We start from the raw sequence: 26792 nt of genomic DNA on the forward strand, positions 1-26792 counted from the left end.
TATGAAGGTTTGTCTTCTAACTCAAGTAATCCAATGAAAAATAGGGCCTATGCCATCCATCTTCTATCAGTTCCTTAAGGTTTATGATCGTCTCTTCTCTATTTCATTTTGTCTTCAGTCGATAACGATTTCAAGCTGATTATACCTTTCATAAGTACTGTTGCTACCTACGTTGTTCTCACTAGCGTACATTAGGTTCTCCTGTCTTGAATTATTTTCAAAAAGATCCAGCTGTTAAGAAATCTTTGAACCAACGAATTCATATCAATGCGCATTTAATTATGTCTTACAAATATAAACTTCTGGAAACATAGACTTCACCATTGTACTTGTCGTAAAATTCAGCCCAATTTGATATATTACATGAAACGCTTCCTATTTAAAAAAACGTTGAGCGAAATACAAGATGACGGTCATGATAAGCATACCCCAAATAGATGTCTACTTCCTTCCAATATCTGTTAATGTTTTTTTTTTAATCCCTTTACCCGTTTTACAAATAAAATGAAATTTTCAAACTTGAAACACATTGTTATGGCTTAATATGATTAATCAGATTTTTGGCCACTGTGGCCGTCTTTATGGACGGAAGCACTTTAAATTTTGCTTAGGCTCGTTTCTTGATATTCCACACTTTGCTGCCAAATTTGGTCAAGAAACTAGATTTCGACATCGATATGTTTACTTGTAAGAGAAGAAAACTATGAAACACTGGTACCAGAACCACCTTGAAAAAATGCGAGGCACGATTGGTTCTACAGACCTTAGTGCAAGTTAGTTGTAAACTGAGGCTCCGCAAAATGTTACCAATCGGGCCCCGCATCACCTAAGGCCGGCTCTGCCCTTGAGATTCGTGTAAACTTGATTCAAATCCAAAGTTCTCCGCATCTCAATGTGTATTGTATTTCGATTAAGCTGTAATAACATCTCAAAGAACACTGTTCCCGGAAACGCACATTAGTGGGTGTAATTCCATTTTAATCAGTGCTTCTTGAGTAAGAGTCAGGAATTAGGACTCACAAATGACTATAAATCAGTTCCAGAGGTGGAGCTCTCCTCAGAATGTGTTCTGTTCTACTATTTCTCCTTGTAGATGACGTCGATGTTTGATGGCTTACCATTATGGAAGATGCACCACATCACGAAAGACTTGAGAGGTTTTTTAGATTATTTTGTTGAACTGTGGTTAAATACTTCCAACATTGACATCTCCATATGCAACGGTTCGAATCAACAGCACAGAACGAATAGTGTTGTTAAGCAGTGAAACCATGGACTCAAATCATTAGGTAAGTCAACATCTAATGTGTACTGTTTGGTGAGGTATTTAAAACGTGAAACTGTATGCAACGATTACCTATATGAAAGCAAAACTTCAAACATTGAAGGAAAAGGTAGACGACATCAGTACATAAGATGGACAGAAGAATGGAAAACGTATTAACTGAATATGTAGCCTCGAAAGATGTCAAGAAATTGTTAAGGAAAATGGCACACATTCAAAAGTTGTAGGTTTTTTTTTTTTTTTTTTTTTTTTTTGTTCCAGAAGAGAAGCTATCTACTAATGTACTAACTGAACTCTATTATAAATCAGAAAAATAAATTACTAATTAATTGAAAGTTGATTTTGACTTTGTTTCTTATACTTATTCTGAGCTAGATCTGACCAAAAGTCCCTAAATATGCTCATAACAATGGACAATTATGTCCCAAGGGAGTGACCTGTGACAAGTCACTCATCTAGCAAGTTGTTCTTCGGATAATCTCGTAATACTTAGTCGTAATTACAAATATCTCAATATGTTAAAAAATGAAGAAAGAAGAATATTATATTTCAACTCCGAGTAACCATTGGTAAATAGTTATTGGAATACTGTTAAGGAAACTGTAAAATAAAACTAAATATATTTCTAGAAGTTCCCTTTAAATATCAGTCAGGCGTTCCCCAATCAGAGATAAGGATTTATTTACATGTTCCAGTTTTAGTCAATCATAAACATGCATTGTTTATGTTTACCATGTACAGTATCTTAATAGTATCTTCTTTCCGTTTTCTGTGTAATTGATCCTTATATTTACATTTACATGTTCTTAAGTACTGTGAGAAAGCTTTGTATGTTTGTATGGTGAGTTAATAATGGTTTATATTCTGAAAGAAGATTTGTAATCTGATTTTAGAATGCAAAAATCCTAGGTCTCCTGAAAGTTATGTTATTTTCCCCTAGAACAACTTGCTGGCTATACCAGTCTGATAAAACTTGGTCTTTTCGTAGCAGTTGATACTGTATGCCTGTCCTCCAACTGAACACCCGAAAATATCCTCTCTTAGCTTGGAAAATAAGTTACTTTGAATAGTATCGCAAATGTCCTAGTACCACAACTGTCGATACTCGAAGTACCGCATATGTCGCAGTACCGCAAATGTCGATACCGCAAGTGTTTTGCTTTCTTCTTCTTTTAACAATCAACACTCGCTGTTCTGTACTGTATCTTTCCATGACGATACTCCAGAAACGCTGACCTGGAAAACAAAAGCACAGTATCATGATAACAAAACATGCAAAAATAATGTTGCCAACAATAGTAAATAAAAAATAACTTATATATATGAGCTTCTTGGGTTAAAATAAGAAAATTTAGTGGTAAGTTTCGTTAGTCACTCACTTTTTACTGAAATACTCTCAATTCGATAGAAACAAAGAAAATATAATGAAAAATAAATATTACTATTGTGGGCTGAATTTGGATGTAAACGGCATCGGAAGTGTCACTGTTAATCTCAGCTACCCTGACAACTATGGATTCGACAGTAATATCAGTCATTTTCGATCACTTTTATATATCTTCCCTCTCCAAGTTGCGGGACTAAATTTTGGATTTAAACGGCATCGGAAGTATCATTGTTTATAATATGTTTATTTTAGCGACCCCGATACAAAAAATATCATTGCAGACAATAGTGATTCCAATATGGGATATTTCGAACATTGGAAAGCGTCTAGTAATGGTGCGTATAACCAACGTACTGAACGATGATTATTGCAGAGCCCAGCAGCCGATCAGACGCCCGCGCCTTCTCACTATGCAATGTATGTCATCAAAAGATCTCAGATCTGTAGACTTATCAGGCATGTGTAGAAAGAGTTTGCGGCGTAGATTCTTAGCAGTATAGCGATGTGCTTTATGTTGCTGGAACATGGGTTCGCACAATAACACTAGGTTAGGTGGAAGACAGAATTGCTGACATCACGAATGTACGACGCACTAGCTACACATCCTGAATGAAGACCACAGGAGAGTGGGATGTATACTTCATTGTCCGAGTAGTAGGTGTGGTCTTGTGTGATTAATGCGAACACATACTGAATTTTCCTGCTCACGTCTACGGAGACTCAAATGGTAGTTACCGCGATAGCAACAACTCTCATCCTTAAATACCATCAGCCTTCATTCATCTAACTTTGCAGTCTCTCTTGATAGTTCTAACGATATTCTCGGCCAGAAAGTTGTGTCAGGGGTAAACGTGTAAGAGTAAAACTGAAACGAAGACCTGATCCAACGACCATAGTTTAGTTTTCGGGTGCTCTGGTTGCGCTAGCAGTCACCGTCCTGACAGTTAAGGTAATTTGAACAAAGCTTCTGCCCACGTGTTCCACGGTTAGACTATCGATACATCACAACCGAGTGCAGCAATTCTGCCGAACAATCACCTGGTCTCTCGAGGCCCAACTATACAACCATAATAGAAGGCACTTAATTAAGCAACCTTGCCTTGGATGAACATTGTTCTGGTTTTTCAGAAACAGACTGATATTTATATACGCATATTGCATTCGCACACACAACTACTAACAGGATCTTCAAATACTTACAGGATAAACTCTACAGATATATATTCTTTGGCAAGAATTTCGTCGAAATGGACAAGTATATGAAATGATTTATATGTGTTTCCGTAAATATATTACAGCATAACACGATATTGTAGAAATACCAAACAAGCGGAAACTCCGTTGGGTATGAAGTATGTGTTAGTTTAAGCATGCAGTACAACAAGTAATACCACTGCGTTCGGATGTGTTTGTAAGGAGCACATTTGAGGTTACATAATTCGACGTTGAGAGTGTGACAGAGTGTAGCGCACCATTGTATGTTACTTGCAATGTTAACAAATGTTGACAAGATCATAATGGACTCCAGACAGAACGGAAAGACATTTGTAGATTCGAGATCGAAACGACCGAGACTAACGGCATGCCTGAAATGTGTGGTTATCCAGAGCGCAAAAATTCAGCCATCCAAAACTGGTTTGTGAACAATACGTTGTATGAAGTCATTTTATAAAAAATCTCCTTGCATTGGTAATTAAGTAAATTTGCAATAAATAGAAAGTTAGCAAAAGATGGACGTGTGTTTTTAATGGTTACATGATTAAAATTACCAAGATATGATTGGATTATTCATGTAATTCTCTTCAAACACTGTATCTCCATCTTGACAATCAATCCGTAACTTGAATAAAAGTTTTAAATATACTGGATTTGTAACAGGTCTTCCTAGACTCGGTAAGCCTAAATGTGTAATTACAATACAGAAGAAAATGTTACGACTGAAGCGCAGTTTCATGCCATTTCTGATAAATCAACTCGAATTGAATATTGTACACTTAAACCTGGATAAGAGTAATCGCAAGGGACCACCAACTTGATCCCTCTTATAGAGATATTTCACTTACCGAGCTTCTTACTTCTTGAAATAGCAGACGTCTTAGTTATAGAGGTTATAGAGGTAATATTCTATTACAAGACTCGCAATAACAGAAGTTTCTCAGCTATTCAGGTCTCACTTATCCAGGTTTGACTGTATTTCAAGATCAAGTTTCCGAAGAATTCTAAAGATTGGACTCAAACTATAGCCCCCCTGCTTTATGTACTTGGTGCATTTTTTTTTTCATGTTACCTATTATTCACCTTGTATTCGTGACTAAGTTTGTGCATTTGCTGTAATAACCCATGTAACATTTTAAAATGAATGAAATGTTAAAATAATACTAAATATAGATTTTTTTATTGTTATTTAGTAGCGTCACGGAAAACTAAAAATCACGTGCTATTACAATGTGGAGTTTCAAGTACAAACACACAATGTTCATATGAGTCACTTACCACTGCTTTTCCTTCTCCTCAGTTTATTTTTATGCGAAGACGTGGAAAACAACTACTCTTCATTATTATACAAGGTCAGGTCAAGATATGTAGATTTTTTAAAAAGAGTAATTGTTATAGGAAAGGGGCGTCTCACTACACATTGATTCATCCCAAATAAAGCAATGAGAGTCACAAGACCTTGAAAGTAAGTAATTGTTTTCTTACATGTAATGAAAGGAAATCATATGACGGATGTATCAGCAGGAATCCTCTCGGTAGGGTTTCGTCAACAGACAGTGATAAATGATTATTCACTGTATAGAAACCTTGCAAACTTTTTTCTTTAACTATATGAAAGTAAAACTATGTTATTACTTACCTTCAATTAGATATAACTGATTGTTTGTTTGGTTACCTTGATTTATCTTAAAGAATGTCACACATTATGCCCATAATTGCGCTAAAACAGTAGAATGTGTGCATGTAATCATGTGCATGTACTTAAAAATCTAAAAATTAAGCTAAAAAAATCTAAAAACAAATGGAAATTAAATTGATATGTTTAATGCAAGGACAATTTAAAATAAAAGGTACGGAGCACCGCATTAGCTTTTCTCACTCTCGCTTCTTGAATTGAACAAAACTTTAGTAAGTGATTTCGGAAAATTTTGTACCGAAGAAAACTAATCCCCAGAAGCAAAGTACTCCTTATTGATTTTTTTTTTAAAGAAATTATTCATGTCGTATTGTAGGACTGCTTTTCCTAATAGATGTCACTTAGTTCTTTTTCTTCTCTCCTATTAGTCACCATCACACTATCTACTGAACCCTCACACCATCTGGTTCCCCATCAATATTCTTTGTCTTGTCTTCTTCACTATGAACAGTGATATTTTTTCATCAGGTTCCATCAATAGTCACTCATCAAAGTACTCACTAATCTAACACTATTTGATTTCGGTGGTGTCCACTGTTGCCAAAACGTTGATACAAAAAGTAGCTAAACTCGAGATGAAAAGACTCCAATTCGTTAAAAGTCGCTAAAAATTATTTGTGAGATTTATTGTATATATGCACTGTTTTAAATTTGCAGATATAATGTATATGGTTTCGTCAAAGTCTAGTACTAATAATACTTCACGCAATATGGTGTAGCCACGTCTTTATCTACAAGACACAACCAACCTTTAAATTCGGGATTCATTTTTCATTGTTTTCTGTACGTTTGTTCGTATTTTGAAGCAGTGTCGTCATTGGAAAATGTGCTTGGAAGGGGAGGGAGAAGTGAAGGAAGAATTCACCAATATAAATAGATTCACATTTTTCATTAGTATATTATTATACTATCATCCACTTCACTTAAATTGCACTTCTACACTCTATTTTGGAAATCGAATCCCCTACCCAGACAGCAATTTAAGCTTGCTGCAAGTTGCCACAAACTTGCTGTTGCAAGGTCAATTAGCTTGCCGCAAGCTATACTATGCAAGCCAATTAGCTTGCTGAAAGCTTGTGGCCAGCTAGTTAGTTACATTTGGGCAAGGCTTGCGGCAAGCTTGTCTTCACAAGTTAAATTATCTCAAACTCAAGCCAAGTATAAGCGTATTCTCATCAATGGCAAGCTTTATTAAGCTTATTGCAAGCGAAAACACGCCAAACAAGTTATATGGAAGCTTGCAGTAAACGAATTTAGATAAAACAGTATGAAATCAGTATAATTTAACCGCCTGACTAAATCTATGCTACAATATATTTTCCCCTCGCCTTCCCAATTATTGAAGCACAGGCACAACCGTGAAAATACCCAAGTCTCCGATCCGCTTCTGCAAAACATCAAAATAAGCATAATTGTTACGGTTTAGTTGTAACAAGCAACCCTTTTTTTTAACAAGAGTTTCATTCCCATCCAATGGATGGGCGGGCCGTAGAAGGCAACACCTTCTCTGTGGCCAGAGATATTTTCAACTTTTTTGAATTTGATGACATGGAGAATGATTTCAGGCTATAGAATAATGTGGATTGAAGTAAGGAACTAATAACAAATCAAGTTGACGAGGATGTGTAAGAGGTGGCTATTGTGTTAAAATGTTTCTTGGGTACATGTGGGGAGGTTATGAGCAATATATATGTGGATTTCGGTGGTAGATACGGCGGTCAGGATTATACTGATCTATGGCTTCGGCCCAGATATTTGAGACTGTTTTGAATTGGGATTGGAGAGTCAAAAAGGGTTATATGTAGACGTTCCGGATTGCGACTGTTACAGTATTTATTGCGTTTGAGCGCAAAGAGAGTCATTTGAGCCTTAGTTGAATTCAGCTTGAGCTTCCATTTCAGGCACCATGTAACTAGTTTGTCCAAAGCTGGTTGTAGGAGTTGTTTAATGCGATCCACAGAAGATCCCAACGCGACATAAGCGGTATCATCAGCAAATTGTAAGGCATATAGTGGGGTCTGAGGTTGAGGCATGTCGGCTACATGAAGAATATATAATAGAGGAGATAAAACAGATCCTTGGGGCACACCGGCGCGGAGTTGAAACATGCGTGACTTTGCCCTGTTGATCTGAACGAAAGCCTGGCGCTGATGTAGAAAATTGGCTATTAATCGGATATAGCTGTGAGGAAGCAGACGTTTGAGTTTGTAAATTAACCCCTCATGCCAAACAGTATCAAACGCTCTTTCAATATCAAAGGAGATCAAAACAGATGGTAAACGCTTATTAAAATGGTTGACAAGTAGTGTAGAAAGTTTGAGTAATTGATCAGCAGTGCTATAGAGTGGACGGAATCCAGCTTGAATAATTGGTAGTTTGTTCGTGATTTGTAGATAGTGATGGAGCCGTTTTACCAGAAGGCGTTCTAGTGTCTTGCTAAACACGTTAGTACGGCTAATGGGTCTGTAAGATGACACAGCAGTTGGATCTTTGCGAGGTTTTAGAAAGACCACAATCTTAGCAAGTTTCCATGTAGTTGGAAAATAGCCTGTAGATAAAATAGTTGTATACAAAGAAGCAAGTAAGACTACTATCCATTTCATAAAGATAGGCCCCTGACTTCGTGGTGCTGCCATGACGTTCAGTCAAAACTTATATTGCATTGTCGTACCTCGTTGGAATTGCTGGAATGTTGTCTTTTCAATACTTAAGACATAAAAATTTTCTTTGTACTATGTAGTGAGAAAAAAATAAAAATTAATGAAAAAGTGCGTATTTTTTTGTACTTTTTTGGTAGATCAATGTTTATAGGACTATATCTCAGAAAAGAGATCACGTGAAATAATTTCCTGTGTACAATATGTAGATGCATCCATTAACTGTAAGTTGTGAAAAATTCAATTTTCATCACTTGATACTTTTTGTGTAATTAAAACAAATGATGTACGACGCTCTGATCTCCTTTACCATGGTATCTCTCATCATCACCGTCTCCTTTAGCCTAACCGGCATAACCGTGGGACGTAAAACTTAAAGATTTCATTTTCATTTTTGCTTTACCATGGTAGGTAGAGAAATGTACAAAACACTGTTCGAAAATTTGGAAGTCTAGTGTTCCAAATATTTGAAACTATTAACAAAAAAGGTTTAGTTGGTAGAGTATTTATTTAAAAAAAAATTACTTCAACATATTCTATGCGTTAAGCGGTGAGCCATGTTGCAGCCCAATCTTTAAATTCCCCGCGCTTACATGAAGAAACAGCATACAGTAAGTGGAAGTGCGGCACCACTGTCGTACAGTGTTGTCGCGTTCAGGAAGCCTGTAGCGCGAAGCCTACTTCATAAAGAATGTAATAGGAAAAAGTATTTATTATAAACTTTCACAACATCATAAAAATAATAATAATGCATTATACATCTCAATGTAATAAAAATAAAACGTTGAAGTAAAACATCCAAAAACTCATCTCTTAATCTATTTACTTCATTCACTTTCGTAATGGGTTTGTTGACTCATCGCTGTTCCTGCTATCTTCCTGAACACTTATTAACAATGGCTCCATTTCTACCTCAAGATCTATCAGTATACACACTTTCCAGCTTAGGAATATGTTAAAGGTTAAAAAGAAATGTAGCCTTGGCAATCACGTATTCACCCAAGTTCTGCGATCAATTCCCCTGCCGAATGTACAGTAACACAGAATGGTTCCTCTGTTTTCTTTCAACGAAAGAAAACAATGCAATGAATAGCTGACGAGGGCTGTATTTGCGTCTAATCACGTCGCACTGATTACGTCTTCAACACTTTCCTTCGGTTCGTAGGCGTCAAAAACTTACACACTTACATATATATATATATATATATATATATATATATATATGGATATTCCTTTACGAGCGGCGGTATTACAAAAAGAAGAGGCAAAATTTTTAGCGATAATGAAATTGCAGAACTGATGAATGACTCCGACTCAGACGGTTATGAGTTAGTAATGAATAGTAATGACATTGATTATTCTGTGCTCAGTGGCGTATTCGGGAGTGAACAAGATATTAACTCGGTCTCAAGTGAACCTGAGGCTGCGCCGGGAAAGAGAGAAAGAAACGTGTCGTTCCTATTCAAAGACAGATTCTGATGTAGCTTGGAGCGATAAAATTCTAGTAAACGCAAAACCCCTGTTTAGTGGTGTACCGGGAATTGATCAAAATGCTGAGCTATCTACAGAGTATTCTGCATATAAAGTGTTTCAGCTGTTTTTATCGATGGTTTTATAGTAAAAAAAAACGTTGAGTTGATTTTGAATTGAACGTCCTGTTCAGCAGTGAGGCTATATGAGACGTGGACCTACTGATAAACGTGGAATCCAAACTACAACACGTAGCAGCCGCAAGGTGAAAGGAAGTTTTTAATAAATATTAGCGTTTATTGCAGGAATGCAGATAACCACTCGCCCGGGGCGTGTGGTTCATCGGTGCGGGCGAGTATTTATTATCATATGGAGGCTAAGTAAATTATTTTTATGTGATGTGGGCTAGTAACTTTTTTCTTGGGCGAGTAAACTTTTGTTGCTTATTTGCATCCCTGGTTTATTGCCTGATATATAAAGTTGGACTTTGCGTGGGAAAGTGCTTCAAAATCTACAACACTAAAGAGAAGTACTGGAACTCCTAGATCTGAAAACAGATTTTCTGTGAAGTGTAAACTCAATATTACATATCAACTTAGGTTGTGTCGTATAATAAAGTTTGTGCTTGTATTTGTTTCTGTGCAAGTGTATTTTGTACTGCGTGCAGTAAGTGAAAAACTGACAAAAAGCAACAAATTTTCGAGGACCATCACATGCAAATCCAAACAAAATAAGAGTTCGCTTTTCTAATTTTGAACACTTGACACATTTACTGTATATCCTGTTAATTTCTAAAAAATTGATTCAAAATCTGTGGAGACATAAAATTTTAAAAATATCTAAAGAAAAAAAAGTGCCGGACAGTGTGCATGACAAGTTTAAATACCCGTCCGGCTGAGAGTGTATTGGCCAGGAAAATGTGGCAACGTAGCACTCCGTATAAACTGCGATAGGAAAGGGCGCAAAGCTGAGAAAATCATAATGTCATATTTGTGATTGTTTATCTTTTAAAACAAGTCAAAACAGTTTGGTTGAAAAAGCTACTTCAAGTTCTTTCTAAAAGTTTTTTCAGATTGTAAATACACCGCAGCAATTCAGAGATAATGATGTCTCGCTTTTTACTGAATAACAAGAAAATTACTACGTGTTGAGTAATGAAATTTTCAGAACTTAGAGGTAATATATGCATCTACATATCGAGCACAGGAAATTATTTCATGTTATCTCCTTTCCGAGATATAGTCCAATAAACATTGATTTACCAAAAAAGTACGAAAAAATATGCACTTTTTCATTAATTTCTGTTTTTTTCTCACTACACAGTACAAAGGAAATTTGTATGTCTTAAGTATTTAAAAGACAACATTCCAACAATTCCAACGAGGTATGACAATGTAATATAAGTTTTGACTGGACGTCACGGCAGCACCGCCAAGTCAGGGGCCTATCTTTATGAAATGGATAGTAGAAACGCCACAGGTGCCTTAAGCAGTTGACGATACGTAATTGAGTCTGCCCCGGAGCTGTGTTGCGACGGCATTTAAGAACAGCTGTAATATCATCTGATGTTATTGGAACAGTGAGCTGATTTGTGGGATCAAGGTGGTAGTTGAAATCAGGTTGAAATGATGGCTGCACTAGAGAACCAGCGTGTGAGATATGGGTATCTGTAGGACAAATGAACAAAGGTGTAGTGTGTGGAGTGAAGACTCCCTCAAGATATGTAGCGAAAGCAGTTGCCTTTTCTTCATCCGTCGTTGGTACTTGGTCAGCACATATGATGGGGTATTGTGGGCCCTGTTTCTGAAATGTTAGACGTTTAAAGGTATTCCAGAATTTAGTAAAATAGGATTTGTTTCTTGGCGCAAAGCATTGCAGGAGGCATGCCAGTCTAGTCGTTTGCGGGCTACTATGTAGCTCTGTACCGTTCGTTGGAATTGACGATGGAGAAGAAATCGGCGGTCATGTGTGCGACGAAACTCTGTTAAATACTCGTGTGAGCGCCGGAGAAGATCGAGGGCGCGTGCTGGTAAACGAGGTCTAGATGATTTGGTGGTACATTTACGAACTGCGTAATCCGTAGCGTGAGAGACTATGTCAGTCAGAGCATGTGAGAGTGTTTCAATAGATGCAACTGTTTGTAGAGTAGGTGCAGTAGCCGGCAGATTTTCGGTAATATAAGTGCTGTACTGATTCCACCGAGCTTTGCTAAAGTTATATCTGGGTGTGTGTGGTGATGCAGATGCAGTGGATGTCAGACGTGGAGTTATAGAGAGAAGTATTGGGAGATGATGACTACCTATGGAACCAAGGACATCTATAGTAGTAAGTGGTAACAGATTATTGGAAATGATTGCCACGTCGGGACTAATGTCGCTTTCCGGACGAGTAGGATGCGGCAGCTGCAGTAAAGAACTATGAGTAGTTTGGAGGAAATCATGAAAGCGTTGTTTCTGAGCTGCTGTACGAGAATGGTAGTTGATGTCTGCTAAGAAGATGTATGTTTTAAAGTTGAGATCTAAGTATGTCAGAAAACGATACGGAAGTGGCTGTGTAGATCGAACATAGGTGGTGGCGATGGTAATAGTAGTAGCTGGAAAATAGAGCGTCTGTATGACGTGTTCGGGATATTGCCCGGGAGAAGGTGGTATGATATGGCACCTTGGAATAGAATGCTTAACGGCTATTGCTGCACCACCACGTGCGATGTTTTGTGGCAGATCAGAGCGTATGAGATGATAACGTGGAAGATAGAAGCGGTCAGATCGTTTTAGAAAGGTTTCATTAAGAAGGATGCTATCTGCATTGTGCTGAGTTGCTAAAGTTTCTAGGAGACCTCGGTTGGTAGGTAGCGAACGAATATTGCAGAATAGCAATGTAATAGTCATCCTTCTCTGACCTGTACTATTTATGATGGGTGTCTGTATGAAAATGGAAGTAGGTTGAGAGTCCGGAATATGTAGCTGCCATGTGGAGCTGGAATATATCGAAGGCGGCTTTGGTTGCATGATTTAGTATAGCCTCATGCTGGAAGGGAAAGGCATTTTGAAGAACGATAGTGATGAACTTCAAAATACTTTCCACAGTAGGTGGTGGTAAGTAAGATGTTTGTGTGGTCGCTGTGGTACTAGTCGGACGTGATGAGACATGAACGCGTAAAGGTACAACAGTCTCGGGCTTATCTGGAAGTGGTTTAGGTTTGCCCTTACACTTGTAGGAGTAAGTTGGATGTTCCCCGTCACAAGTGTTGCATCTGGAGGGTTCGTTGAGCTTAGGACACTCCTTTATTTTATGATCTCCTTTGCAGTGGGAGCAGACGGAAGGATTTGTGCACTTGTTCGCTGGATGCGCATTATAAGTTAGGCAATTTTCACACCGTAGTGAGAGAGGCGGGGGTGTGCGTGAAGGCTCGACCCGATGGTGGCAACGGTAGATGTAGACACCGTTATTTAGAAGATCGTCTACCAGTGCTGGATCATCTGTTAGTAGTCTGACCATATATGTAGGGCCATTAGCATTTTTAATACGGAGAGCTCTAGTAGGTTGAATCCCATCTTGCTTTAGTTCCTCTAGTATATCTTGTTCGGTATAGGTAGGATCAACTCCACGGATAACTACAGAGAGTAATGGAGTACGCCGAGGCGGAGGTGGGGTTTTGATATGAGGAGTTTTAAGGAATTGAATTTTCGTGTTAACGCCAAACATTGCTGGTCCCACTTTATAGATGAGATGCTTATAAAAATCAGGGTTCTTTGTTTTTAGGATGATTCCGTTAGAGGTCTTGTTTAATTGATGGAGGTCCAGTCTAGAACAGTAACGTATTAGTTTTTGGTAAAACTTTTTGATGTCCATGAGCTCAGCAGGAAGATTAGTAAATAGAATTGTAAAAATTAGAGTAGGAACAATGTCCATAGTAGCTTCTGAAGTAGATGGCGTAGATTGAAGTTGGATGCTGGCTGTACTGGTTCTAGGAGGACTGCGCAAAGCATCAGTGTATCTAAGCTTTTTAGGTGAGCGTGAACGGTCTCTGTTTGGTTCGCGAGTTGGTGAGAGGCTAGAGGTAGATGAGTGAGATGCTGAACGTGCACGCGCCCGTGGGCGGTCTATTGATGGACCCATAACAGTTGGCGGTAGTTTATGCCTTTGAACTCGACGTTCCGGCGGATCAGAACCCGGCATTAGTTAAACTATTTAAGTACTGCCTTGTCAAAAATTGAGTAAGAAGTTGAAGATAAAGCGATAAACAGCACACAACTGATTTCCAGTAGCTCCGCCTCCGAAGAGGAGAGAATAAATCGAAAAGCCAAAGAAATAGCCAATTTCGTCTGTTTACCTCCGTGGAGGCTTATAGTCAATTCGACGGTTGTTTCCTTACCCTGAAAAAGGCAAGTAATCCAACAGAAGATCGCGATTACGATTGAATCAATGGGGATGAAAATACGAAAGGACTTACTTATTTTTCTCCGCCAGCTACGGATACCCTATTTTTTTTACCTGGTTAGAGATTCCAGATGGCCAATTCCACAAGCAACGCTTTTTTTTTAAAACAAGAGTTTCATTCCCATCCAATGGATGGGCGGGCCGTAGAAGGCAACACCTTCTCTGTGGCCAGAGATATTTTCAACTTTTTTAAATTTGATGACATGGAGAATGATTTCAGGCTATAGAGTAATGTGGATTGAAGTAAGGAACTAATAGCAAATCAAGTTGACGAGGATGTGAAAGAGGTGGCTATTGTGTTAAAATGTTTCTTGGGTACATGTGCGGAGGTTATGAGCAATATATATGTGGATTTCGGTGGTAGATACGGCGGTCAGGATTATATTGATCTATGGCTTCGGTGCATTCGTATATTGCTAACAGATGATCCAGTGGTGGGTAGGCATAGCGTGGTACAGCAGGAACTTGGTCTAACAGCTCATGGACAATGGGATGTGCCAATTGGATTCGTGTCGCTATGTAGCGTTGCCGTAGATGGTAGAGGTGTGGCAAAATAGTTGGAAATTGCGCACGACGATATATTTCAGCAGTGGGAGTATCGAAAGCGAGAGAGTAGACCAGACGTAAGGCATGTCTTTCGAGAACTTTCAGACGTTCATAGTAAGTTGGTGCTGCTGATAACCAGGCAAGATGTCCATACGTGAGTGCTGGGCGTACGAAGACTTTATATGTTAGCAGTAGAAGTTTTGTATTAAGACCCCACGTGGTGCCTTTAAGGTTTCGTAAAAGGTTCAAGCGGCGCCGGATATTAGCTTCCAATTGTTTTAGATGAGGCTTCCAAGTAAGATGTTTGTCGAATATTACTCCCAGATATTTGAGACTGTTTTGAATTGGGATTGGAGAGTCAAAAAGGGTTAAATGTAGACGTTCCGGATTGCGACTGTTACAGTATTTATTGCGTTTGAGCCCAAAGAGAATCATTTGAGTCTTAGTTGAATTCAGCTTGAGCTTCCATTTCAGGCACCATGTAACTAGTTTGTCCAAAGCTGGTTGTAGGAGTTGATTAATGCGATCCACAGAAGATCCCAATGCGATATAAGCGGTATCATCAGCAAATTGTAAGGCATATAGTGGGGGCTGAGGTTGAGACAAGCAACGCGCCGTTGCTTCTTACAAATATTTAATATGTTATTATATTAGCCGCGAGTACTTGAAATTTCTACCTTTTTATATAAAAACGCAGAAAATTGTTTATACTTTAAACACAGCGTTCAGATAAAGTTTATACTGTAAGTTAAACTTGAAGTTTATATTAAAATATCTGCAACAATTCTGTATTCTTTCGCGAAATAAGTAGGCTCAAACCTGCTGCCATCTATGTTCACATTTATGCTTTATACATAAATACTATAATTTGATATGCCTTATGGTTACCGAAATATGAGGAAATAAAGAGCGACATTATAGGTACGTGGGACTAGAGTACTAGAGTACTAGACGGCACAATTAAAAAAAAAATAATTGAGTTTGTCCTTTATTCAAGCTGAATGCTAACAAGACGCTAACAACGCGAACACTACCTTGTCGCCGAAAGTTAAGAGGTCAGCGTCACGTGGTTTTTGAGAACAACTGAAAATCGAACGCGCGCTGGCTTTTTACTTCAATCTAAAGAAAAGCGTCTCGCAAGTGAAGCGTGGGTTGCCCGCACTACAGCTTGCGCTAAGCAGAAATAAGCTTTTGTGTATAAGCCAAAGCGAAATTAAATCAAATAAAAGCGACAGGCAAGCTTTCGGTAAGCAAACATGCTGTCTGATATTTGCATTTAAAATGAGACATCTTGTATTATATTATGAACTGATTCTAATATCGCCATGACCCGAAGGCTGACTTCCTTCCGATACGCTCGTACCCTTCCAAGAGAAAAGTGGAAATAATATACATATTTTACTATTTACATATTTACATTTTAATGTATATACATATGTACATCATATTTACAGCAGATTATATTACATTTATATACAATATTTACAATATGGTACATAATATTAAGATATTTTACAATTATTTACATTATATACAGCTTATAGAATTGCATTTACAATGTATGTACATATTTACAAACTTGTATATATTTACATTTTGTATAACAATATATACACATACACAAACCCTACTGAAGTTCAAGAAGAGATAAAGCTAGAATCATCTTCTGCTGCAACAGACGAACATTCTCCAAATCGTAATTTCTCTCCTAAACTCATTTTTGGCTTTCCAAAAAACTTCCTTTCAAATTCAATTAATTTAGTGACGAAATTGGAATTTCTTCTAAATTTAGGCCTATTCTTAAAATATTTCTCATCTTCTTGTACTTTCTGAAGATAAAAAGCACAGAAGAAGTTCGTTTACAACTATGGTCACCCTGTTTGCAATCCAATTATCAACCAATCCACCGTAACCTCCTAGCTCTGTTCCTTGTTGTTCAGTTTTGTTCGGTGCTTGAGTATGTCTAAGTTTCCTTTCAAGCTTGGTCAGATGCTTCTTAAACTTGCTCCTGGCCTTGTTCTCCATTTTTACGATAAGCTTTTTCTACGCATCGGAAAGATCAAGTTGTTGGGTACCATGATGCACTTCACACTCCTTCAAGCATCTGACTATCACCCTCGGCTGTACAATCATTCACTGTTGCATTTGAGTCAGATGATAGACAGACGCCATTTCTGACAACAGGAATAACAACCGTGGATAAGACATCTGAAACACTTCCATCGATTGTTTCTGTACACAATGTATAAACAGTTACAAACACTAGACTCAGTGGTTCAGCAAACAATGCTCCATACATCAGAAACGTAGGTACTATCAATACTTGGTGTTTGCATTTCCTCAAAAGGGTTGATTATGATGAGATTCGTGTACTCCTAAGGAATCACTCACAAGATGCAATGTCTGTCGTTTCCATACATACATACGTCATCTTGGATTTTATGATCTTTCTCATACATTGCTTTTGCCCATGGGCAGCCGACTAACCTTATTTGGCCAATTGTTGTGACCTGTCTAACTTCTGGTTCTATTCTCAGACCTATATTTCCTTGTTGATGTCGGAAATAAAAGGATTCTGCACAGATGGTGATAAATATATCGGCTCTAGAAAACAAATCTCATGATTGTCTGCTTGAGATTATAAACAAGAAGAGTCCAGGGATTTCATTACTTCAAAAGTGTTGGCATGAATAACAGAGAATGCCCTAAGAGAATACAGCGAATGAAATGTTGCCAATGGAACAGAAGCTCCATTTTTTTTTAAAATCATGTCCTTCAGTTTTCAAACCGGTCCCTGATGAAGTGGCTGATGTACGAATCTTTCCGATTCATGTAAACTATAACTGAGTTGGATGTGGAAATGGGAAGAAAGAAGAATTGTCAGGTCAGCAGTGGATTTTCAACAATGGAGCTTGTCGTAATTTTCTGACACATAGGAACAGTCTTAGGTATGCTGTTGAGGAAGAATGCATCAGAAGACTACAAATATTAACAAGTCGGTCCTTTTACAATTTTGACAGTGCAGGAGCGTTGTTTCCTTCTTATGGAGAGCGACATGTCTTTGGCGATGACATCAAAAACTCAAACAAAGAAGTACTTGAGCCACTTCGAGGAAGATTCTCTGAAGCAGGCTTGGGGCTTACAGAGATTGAAGACGTAGGTGTCAGTGTCTGTTTGGGAGGTAGTGTTACTTCCTTAGTAGACAGTTTTCCTGTGTTTGGGCCTGGGTGTTTTGTTCTCCGTTTTCGTGGTCCGTAGTTAACTCTTCCATACCCATTTCTAAAGAAATTCAACACACAAACCTAACCTACTCATTTCTACACAAATTCTCATAACAGAGAAGCCAGTTTTCATGGTAACATTAGAAGCTTAATTGTTGGAAAATTATCTAAAAAAAATTTTAAAAAAGTGTTAAACGTTTTCACGTCTTAAGAAACGAAACCTTTGCAAGAAGTAAGCAAGCTATTCTAATTTAACTAAATCTTGATTTTCGTAACATAAGAAAATTAAAACATTCTCTAAACAAATTACCTTAACTTTTATTTTCAGAAATCTTGCTTTTCTACAATACTTAAAAATTGGAAAGCCGGATCTTAATCACCCTCCTTGCTGATTTAGTGACTAGCACATGTGCCTTTGTTGCACGTGCTCCCGGGTTCGATTCCCTACAGAACACAAAAAATTAATTTCACAATCTTTCAGTTTCATTAATCATCCGCTTCCTTTAACCTAAAGAGAATAACCGATAAGTGTTTCATTGATTCACAGGGTTTTTTCCCAAGGGGCAAAAGATTCACACATAGGAAAATGGCGATTGTATACAAATTGATGCACACAACACTTTATTTAATATTATTATTGAAGCATAAGTGGCAATTGCCTCTTCTTGCTCCCTGTTGCCGGCGCCCCGTCCATAAGTGCTGCATTGACTCAGGTTCAAGTAAATCCACAATTCATAACACCGGCACATTAAGCACATAGGCTAACATTTGTATGTCAAGCTTTGGAATTACTATAATGTATTTAGGTGTACTGGGAAGCCATGCATGCAGTGCTACATAGCCTGCCTTTTCAGTAAGGTAGGTAAGCCATTCTTTCAAATAATGTTCTGAGCAGTGTCATCTGTTTGAATCAAGTTCTAGCTAGGACAAATACTTCGTTTTTGCCACTCTGTGCTTGGAAATCTTAAAGTTTTGTGATATGATTGGGTGCCTTATCTACAGTGCCGTATTCTGGGAGGAAGCCGAGCGGGGCGGTTGCCCCGGGTGCTGATAGCAAGACGGCGCCGAGCAACCAAGAAGAAGGAAAAAGTGTTAGAAATGAGTAAACGACGTGTCTCTCCGAAAAAGTAATCACGCCCTATTAAATCAATATTGTTGGCTTCAAAGAAATAGATTTGTTAAAAATTTTCTCGCTACGCTCGCAATCCAAACGTTTCAATAAGTCACAACAAAGTTTTACTTATTATTTAAAGGAAGGTATTATATATGCGTTCTTAATGTCGATGTGATATACATCCCCCCAAATAATGACTTAATACTGTACGCACGAGCGTTTTCAAAATCAGAAACGGACAGAGTCTGAAATATGTGTTCGGCGTTTTGATGGTGATGAGTTTGGTTAGCTAATCCCGCTTTTCTACCCAATCTGATTAATCATGACGGTGAGAATGAAAGTATAGAAAAATGAGAGGAATGAAGAGACACACATACGCTGCTGTTTGCGTGGGCATATTCGAAATGAAGGTAAACAAGGAGAATAATAACATTTTGGAATATGAAGCAGTTGTAGAATAGGAGCTTAACAGGTCAGAGGTTAATCCAACGAATTTCGTGTTTTTAAGAGACTGATCACTACCAGTGATTTTTTATTCCATTGGTATGAAATACTTCCAATTTGAAGGAATTTATTGGGATCATTTCTCGATCAACTACTTGTATCGCCAGGAGATATACATATAGGCTACTTTTTTGTACACACGTATCTAGTTGCGTGATATTTTTATCTGTCTATCTATATACAAAAGATATACACACATTATATATATACGTGTGTGTATGTGAGTTAGTGTATTTTAATATGTTAATTAATAATAACTAACCTTAAATACAGAATTTTCATTCATCAAGAAATTAAGTAATTACTATAATTTCAAACATACATATCAGCCAAACTATATTTTGGATTTTAAGTTCAAACATTAAACGTATTCTTCACCTCCATCGATCAATATTAAGAAATTCACAAAGAAGGTTTCTTGTATACCCGCAAATAAACCCTTACATTTCACAAAATATTTTTACCGTAAAAGAATCGAAATTAAAATGCTACTTGTGTGATCACATACAGAATAAAATTACAAAAGTTTATTCATTTCTTATCGATAATATGAAACGTTGTAAATAATTGTAAATTTCCATAACTGTTCTCCAAGTGGAACGCTTTCAAAGACTTAACTGGAAGACCAATTGGAAAACGACCGTTAGGAAGACCTTGGCGCAGGTGGGAGAACAATATTAAGATGGATCTCGCAGAAATAGGAATACAAAGTAGAAAATGGATCCAGTTGGCTAAGGAGAGAAGTTAGTGGAGAGCTTTTGTGAACGCCGCATTGAACCTTCGGGTTCCACAGGCCATAGAGTTAGTTAGTTCTCCAAGTGGATTTGTGTACAACCAAAGGTAGTTTTGTCATATTTAACAAAAAGTCCACAATAAGACTCTTGAAAAGAGTTTTTACACATAATGAACGCTTTTGGTTGTTGCAGTGTCTGTCCAAGCAGCTTGATAAAAATTCAGCGTAGCATAACAACAAAAGGCACTGCTCTTATTTTTTTTTTTAAGCTTGGTAAGGTAATTGTAGGGGGCGCCGGATTCTACTTCACCTCGGGCGCCGAAATTTCTAGCTACGGCTCTGCTTATCTAAAATTGTAATACTCCCAGGACACAATATTGACCGTTTCAAACCATTTTTGATGATGTCACAGCTCACCCTTTCGAGAAAAATTTTGGTTTCTTAGACTCAAACAGGAAAAAGCAAATGTCAATACGACCATCACTTGAGATATGGAATATCGAAGCTCATACTAAGTGTCGGTAAAACTGACTCTGACCGATACTCTTAGAGAATAGAACAGAATAAGCCTTAAACAAACGACTTTGGGCAAAAGTTCGTTTCGCACCTTGAAGTTTGCGGGTCGTTGCCGATATCATTGTCAGTACTTTCTCTTGATAAGAAAACGTTTTTTCATTCAGGGATGCATTCGAGTCGAGTCGAGTCGAGATTTAAGCCTGTCTCGACTCGTCTCGAGAAAATGTTGTCTCGACTCGTGTCTCGACTCGAAAATATATTTCTGTCTCGACTCGTGTCTCGACTCGACAGTCTCTGTCTCGACTCGACTCGAATTCGAGTCGAGACGTCTCGAAATTCGAGTCGAGACAAAATGTACGAGTTAAAATATACGCACACATCAGCCAGACCATCATGACTACCTACCTAATTGTCAGTATGTCGACTTTTGGCATGGATAAAAACGGCGACACGTCTTGGCATACACGCAATGATCCTTGATAGGTCGCTGGAGAGAGCTGGCACCACATGTGCTCAGTCAGTCACCTAATTCCCGTAAATTCCGGGAAGGGGGGCGATGTGTTCTGACGTCACGTTCAATCACATCCCACAAGGGACATCACTCAAATGTCCGGCTCCAATTTCAATGAAACTTTTTTTGCTGATAGAAGGCATGTATGCATCATTACTTGTGATGACAAATTTTTGCCATGGTGCATGTTTTCTAATTTTTTTAATAACTTTTAAGAGTTGTGATGTGATTATTAGAGATTACCACAGAAGTCCCTTACTACCCTTTGTAAACGGAGCGTTAATGAAGAAAAGTGAAGAAAAACCATGTGGATACATATAAGTCCTGGGGGGAAGTCGTATGGTAGATATGACCTTGTTGGCAGCCATCTTAAAATCCGCCATTTTGAATTAAGGTCAAGTTTTCAAAATGGGAATAGGGTAATATGATACATAATTTCGGGCTAGAATTTAATTAGAAAAATAATGGTGAGATTAGTTTTAAGATACACCCATTTGGGGGAAAGTTACCGGCATATTAATTGTTTTTACTTACTGTGTGCGTAAGACCCTTTTTACTTTCGTCTCAAGACCTGTAAATCGATCGCAACGGCAGAGCCCGGTTTCGCACTAGTGTTTAGAAATCTTTAAACTCACTTGAGGCAATATTTGTGGATTATTGTATTGTATTTTGCCTTTAATTAAATTTGAACCCACTTCATGATCTTGTGTAAAGTATCACTAAAAGAGAATTTCTGGTTTTATGGAGAACGTAAGCATAGCAATTATAAAAGGTGAGTAAGGTGCGTATGTATTTATAAGAAAGTTTATTTTACGAGTCTTTTGTGGTTCCGCTAATCTATTCTTTAGTTTTTTTTCAAAATACTCATATCTCATAAATAAAAGAGCTATTATAAAATCTCTTACCACTATTCTTTAATACTTATAAAATTTTATTTATTGTAAAAGCACTGGCGAGATATTTCTTATCGCCCACTAAAATTATGGTGGAGCTCCTTCGTGGCTAACGGTTAGCATACTTGCCTTTGGCGTGGGAAACCTGGGCTTGATTCCCGGTGGGAGTTCATGAGGTTCGTATTCCACGTTAATCAGTAGGTCCACGTCTCACATAGCCTCGCTGCTGAACGGGACGTTAAAATCAGAATCAATTCAACTCAAAATTAGGGTTTTGACTTTATTATGATGTCATTAGTTTAAACGCCCAACTGTCCAGTAATTATAAACATTGACTACATTATAAAATTGTAATTTGTGACGACTAAAATATCAGAAATTAAAGATTATTCTTTGGGTTTTGGAACATTTTGAAAAACGTGAAAAACTGGTACTGAACCGATACAACACACCTTTTGGATTTGTCATTGTGTAAAGTGATACAAACTAAAGAAGAATTACAACTTTATGAAATTGTATTAGGACTTATTATTTAGAAATAAACACCAAATAAGTGTAATAGTTCATATCCGTATCAAATACCAAGTTTATGATGAATCAACTACACAAAGTAGGATCCAAAAACGCTCATTGCAATTTGTTCCATCCTTCAGTCGAACCAGGAACTGAAACATAAAGAGTGACATTTTCTTTTTAAAGATACTTTGTCCAGCTAAGTATTGTGAAGGTTTATGTCAGTAGCAGGAATTGCATTCCATTATACAAGCGCAATTTCACAACTTTATGTACACATTAATAAATATCGAACACCCTTGTCCATATGATTAGCGTACGCGTCTTTGGTGCGGGAGACCTAGGTTCGATTTCCGATGGGAACTCCTGTGGTTCTGAACCCACGTTAATTTGTAAGTTCACGTCTCATATAGCCTTGATGCTGAAAGGGACACTAAACTCTAATCTAATACTAAATACAAATATTTAAAGAAAAATGATGACGCACCAAGATGACGTGAATTTGGCTATCAAATCCATTTTGTGTTTTCAGTTATTTTCTAGTAGTATTTTTTCTAGGCATCCTTTCAAAAGACAGTGATGCAAATTTCGTAACTGCGAATTCCTGTTAGAAGCCATGAAATTATCCGATTAGATGCAAAATTTCCCATCCACTAAAATAGATACCGTAAATTTACAATATCTAACAATAAATAATTTTGAAAGATAACGCTTTCGAGGGAAAAAAATGAAGTGAAATCTTTGAGTTTTACGTCCCACGGTTATGCCGGTTAGGCTAAAGGAGAGGGGTGATGATGAGAAATTAGTGAAATCGTGGAACGAAGAAAATGGGAGGAACGGAAGAACCCCGAGGAAACCCACGCACACGGTGTTTGCCCATCACAAAGTTCACTTGGTACGAGCTGGGATCGAACCAGGGTCCCCAAGCACCAGAGGTGAACGATCTACCACTGAGCCACCGCGGCCCCGCTTTAGAGGGGCCATGACGTATAGTTGAACTCATTCTCGTAGTATGAAAGACATTATTTATAATTATGCATGATAGGATCACAAACAAAATTTAAAAATATTATGTGCACTTTCTTTTAACAAACATTATATTGTCTTTTATGGTGTGGAAGGGAATGTTATGTTCGAAAAAGAAGTCCTTAACACGATTCTTGTTGCTACACACTGCATGTTTCTAGCCACAGAAAAGATGCAGCGATAGGTAGGCTATTTTTATATTACTTTACATTAGCTTGATGTTTCAAGTCTTTTGTGTGTTTCTGAAGTTCACTTTTACCACAAAAGAGCTAAATATTAACATGTCTTACATAGCTTTGGTTCGATTCTCAACACGGACTGCAACTACCCGTTAAATTGTGCATCCGTAAGGCACTCTTTGTTAAACCTCGCTTATCACCGCTTATCTTAATAATATATATAACTTCACCTCGAAGCAAATGTTGCATTTCTCTCTTTCATCCTAACGCAAAACAAAACTAACCACAGCTGTGAAACGAAGGAGCTATTTCAAAAAGAAACAAGCTGTGCTTCATAGAGATGTGTACCAAATGATAGAAGTATAAAGTATTGTTTTCTTTCCTGTTTATTGATATCAGTTGGTGTTCTTAATGAGTTTACTCATTAGTTTAGAAAGAGTATATATGGAATTTGGACATATGTTGTACGTATTCTCCTGAGAAATTGATGAGACCAGAAAAATTATAAGGACAGATGGAATAGGTTTAAGCGCATCTACGTGACTTTATCAAATATTTATTCTCCATAATGGTATCACGCGGAAAACTTGGTATAGGCCTACTTTTATCTTTGCCTCCCTCTGTTAGCTGTTTTGTATCATATATATCGGATGGTTTTGATATTTCTTCTGATCATTAAAATAACAATGGTACCTGTGTGCGTGCAGAAATGCAGAAGCACAAGGTAACTTCCTATTTGTTTTGGAAACAACAAACCCATTTCACGTGTGCGAGAGAAATTGAGCACAGCGAGATCGGGTGTTTACTCACGGTCAGTTCGCAGCAGGAGTCCATGGTAAAAATTTGGCTATCTCGAAAACACTCGCAAAACCTTACAAATATAAAAGACTGCGCTTCAAAGAAAGTTTAGACACAGATGTTTCAATTTTCTTTTAGCATCGTTCTTCAGCAAAAGAGTCGGTTCATTGTATTCGAAAAAGAGAAGGGAGAAAGGGTGAATTTATATTTTATGTGGGGGGTAACGTTGTAAGTAGTATAAACAATACATACCGCTTCCGACTCTGTACGCATACACTAGCCGCGGAGTTCACACACACACACAGAATCAGAGTCCTCACACACCAAGGGTGAGAGTTGTGCCACTGAATCACAGCGGCCACGGGGCTAGGTCGAGTCCACTTTACGTTCATAGTTTCTTAGTACATAAATGTTACGATTATGAAATAGATTTTCCTTAATGAGCTGCATAAAAACAAAAGCTTTCGGAATGCATTAAACAATTAGCTCGATTTGAGTGTGAACTTAAAGTTATATCAGAGTGTAAATACGGATACGCACCAAAGCTCGAAAACTTAATACACTATTTCTCCTATATAGTCAGCATGTATTAAGGAATCATTCAGCTTTCATTTGAGAGGATGGAAATCGAAGGCCCCTGAACAACTATGTTACTAATGTGCGGAATGTATTTATCTTACAGTGAACTGCTTTGATGCCAAGTGGCCTAACTCCAAAATTGAAATTTTCCAGGAGTGAAAGTTGAAGTTCAATATCTCATGAACAATCCATATTTCTTTTATGTTGGGAACCAAAACCATAACTACTGTATGTAGTTCATTGTTTTATAACTTAGTGTTTACAAAAATCCTTTTAAAAAATACCTATTCATAGAAGTGGATGGTACTTATCTGTACTAGTTCTTGGCATCCAAGCAGTCCATTTATTGTAATACTAGCTTAATATACCCATTCTTCGCATGGGGGCTGTATTTGAAAGTCAACACCTGTGGAAGTATCACCATTCATTTCAGTGACCGCGAAAACTAAGGATTTGACACTAGTATCAATCAATATGGGCTATTTATACATGTTTCGGTATTCCTCACCCGCTGACACCTGGCCCGCATACAGTAGTAGCTGAATTTGCAAGTCATCGCTGATGGAAGTGTCACCATTGATCTCAGCGACCGTGAAAACTATGGATTTGACACTAATGTCGATCAATTTGGATTACTTTTACTACATGTCTCGCTAAACGCCCCCCTGAGACCCCCTGGTTCCAATTTTGACAAAAACGCTTCGCCTTAGACTGGGACCTGGACCAAGGTATCCGTGACCAAAATTTGGTAACTCTCGGTCAACTTGTCTGGTCCCCAGGTCGGTCCCAGTAAACGTCCCCCCCGAGACCCCCTGGTTCGAAATTTTAAAAAAAATACGCTTCGTTTTGATCTGGGGCCTGGACTAAGGTACCCGTGACCAAATTTTGGGAAATCTCGGTCCACTCGTCTAGTCCCCAGGTCGCACAGACAGACAGACAAACACACAAACAAACTCTTTATTTTATTTATATTAGATAAGATATACTATGTAAAATAGTCTCATATCATAATATGTGATGTACAACAAATGTTACATTATATATTATCCGTAGCTCGTGATATGCTGCAACATATTAAAGCCTGAGAATAGTTGGGCAAGCGAATAATCCAGAAGTTACGTAACCCTATTGCGTTCATGGGAACGAAAACACAATAATTATAACTATGCTAAATTACTATAGACTACCAACTGCTCATTCAGATAATTTATGAAGTTCACTCTATCGCAATAGTTTTATACAAACTAGATTTAGACTACGGATAATAGTTTTATACAAACTAGATAATCAATTATTATTATTATTATCATTATATTTACAGTACAACCAAATACAACGACATTAATTACTAGTTTTAATTAACTGAATTGAGCTGAAAATTAAATCTTGATCTTTAAAGATTAACTATTAATTTTATGCGTTCTGTACCTTTCTAAAGGAATAAAAGCTGGAGTTGGTTTCAAGGCTGTTTCTGAGTGAATACTTTCTTCAAAATAATATTAAAAATTA

General features: G+C 37.6%; 1 long non-coding RNA gene across 1 annotated transcript in view; it reads right to left on the reverse strand.

Moving 5' to 3' along the window:
- Nucleotides 1–1978: 1978 nt before the first annotated feature.
- The window catches only part of LOC145679811 (uncharacterized), a 180888-nt gene continuing 156074 nt past the window's right edge, over nucleotides 1979–26792 (reverse strand). Inside the window, exon 3 of the long non-coding RNA XR_014130566.1 lies at nucleotides 1979–2521. This is a non-coding gene — a long non-coding RNA (uncharacterized LOC145679811). The remainder of the gene's footprint in view (nucleotides 2522–26792) is intronic.

Source organism: Thermobia domestica, chromosome 2 (genome assembly GCF_964235325.1).
Source record: "Thermobia domestica chromosome 2, izTheDome1.hap1.1, whole genome shotgun sequence".
NCBI lineage: Eukaryota > Metazoa > Arthropoda > Insecta > Zygentoma > Lepismatidae > Thermobia > Thermobia domestica.